The following is a 2066-nucleotide window of genomic DNA, read 5'->3' on the forward strand; positions in this document are numbered from 1 at the left end:
TAATTTTATGTCTTCAGTTGCCATCTGCACTGATCTTTGAGCCCAAGAATAGAAAAGCTGACATTGCTTCTATCTCTCCCCTCTCTAAGTGCCAAGAAGTGACAGGAAAAGTTGCCAAGATCTTAGGTTTGGTTTTCATTCAATGTTATGATTCAAGCCAGCTTTTCACTCTTCTCTTTCATCTTCATCAAGAGACTTCTTAATTTCTCTTCACTTTCTGCCATTAGTGGTGTTGACTGCATTTTTGAGATTGTTGCTATTTCTCTAAGCAACCTTAATTTTGGCATGGATTCATTCAGCCTGGCATTTCACATGATGTACTATGCATATAAATTAAATAAACAAGGTGACAATATACAGCCTTTTCATACTCCTTTTCCAATCTTAAACCATCAGTTATTCCATATTCAGTTCTAACTGTTGCTTCTTGGCCCACAAAGAGATTCCCCAGGAGACAAGATCTGGTACTCCCATCCCTTTGAGGGCTTGCCACATTTTGTTATGATCCACACAGTCAAAGGCTTTAATGTAGTCAATGAAACAGAAATTGATGTGTTGTTTTTTGTTGGGATTTTTCCCATATGGAACTCCCTTGCTTTCTCTATAATGCAGCAAATGTTGGCAATTTGGTTTCTAGTTCCTCTGCCTCTCCAAAAATCAGCCTGCTCTTCTGATAAGTCTCAGTTCAAATATCGCTGATGTATGGCTTGCAGAATTTTAAACATATCTTTTCCAGCACATGAAATGAGTATAAATGTTCAGGAATTTAAACATTCCTTTCATTACCCTTCTTTAAGACTGAGAGACATAACCTGATCTTTTCAATCCAGTGACTGTGGCAGAGTTTTCTAAATTTGCCACCATATTGAGTCAGACACATAAACAGCATAATCCTTTAGGATTTTAAATAGCTCAGCTGCTATATCATTACTTCCACTAGCCTTATTACTAACAATGCTTTCTAAGGCTCACTTGACTTCATTCTCCAGGATGCCTGGCTTTAGATCAGTAAACACACCATTGTGATTATTGGTGATGTTACAATCTTTCTTGTATAATTCCACATATTCTTGCCATATCTTCTTAATCTCTTCCACCTCTGTTAAATCCCTACCATTCTTATCTTTTATCATGCCCATTTTGCATGAAACATTGCCTTAATATCTCTTAATTTTCTAAAAATGATCGCTTGTCTTTCCCATTCTATTGTGTTTTGTTTTGTTTTGTTTTTCCATTTCTTTGCATTGCTCATTTAAGAAAACCTTCTGATCTCTCCTTGCTATTCCCTGGAATTTCACTTTTAGTGGTATATCTTTCCATTCTATACCTTTCACCTTCCTTCTTTCCTCAGCTATTTGTAAAGCCTCTTCAGATAACCATTTTCCTTTCCTGGTCATCTTTTTCTTTGGAATGTTTTTCTTGTTGTTACTGCCTCCTGTACAATACTATGAACCTCTGTCCATGGTACTTCAAGCATTCTATTTACAAGTTCTAATCCCTTAAACCTATTCATCACCTCCATTCCTTATTTATAAGGGATGTTATTTGGATCATACCAATATGGTCAGATGGTTTTCCCCACTTTCTTCAACTTAAGTTTGTATTTTTCAATAAGGTCATGATCTGAACCACAGACAGCTCCAGGTCTCATTTTACCCAATAATTTACCAATCAACAAATATTTAGCATTCAGGTATGTGAAGCGACAGATGCAGAAGATCTCCAATACTTGTCTTAGAGAAGAATTTATAGAAAGGTCCATCTTTGGTAAGAACAGTGATTTAATATAGAGTGCATACATATACAATGGAGAAACACATGACTGGCTACAATGTGGCAACTTTCTTAAAAGGTATTATCCAGGAAATAAATTTTCAGAAAGTGAAGTAGGCCATTCATGCAGCAATGGACAGCATCCACACAATGTAACAGGATCTAGGGGAAGGCTGCCACCCAGGAGAATTCTCTTGGTAGTCTCTATGGGAGAACCCTGACAAAAATTGCACAGAATAAGGAGACATATGGAGAGAGGGAATCCCTCGATCAGTATAATTTGAAAGCTACTC

At 36.9% G+C, this 2066-nt stretch overlaps 1 pseudogene; it reads right to left on the bottom strand.

Annotated features, from left to right (window-relative positions):
- Positions 1-396: 396 nt before the first annotated feature.
- LOC122729017 lies at positions 397-1202 on the bottom strand (annotated as a pseudogene).
- Between the last annotated feature and the right edge of the window lie 864 nt (positions 1203-2066).

The sequence above is a fragment of the Dromiciops gliroides genome, chromosome 5, assembly GCF_019393635.1.
Source record: "Dromiciops gliroides isolate mDroGli1 chromosome 5, mDroGli1.pri, whole genome shotgun sequence".
Taxonomy (NCBI): domain Eukaryota; kingdom Metazoa; phylum Chordata; class Mammalia; order Microbiotheria; family Microbiotheriidae; genus Dromiciops; species Dromiciops gliroides.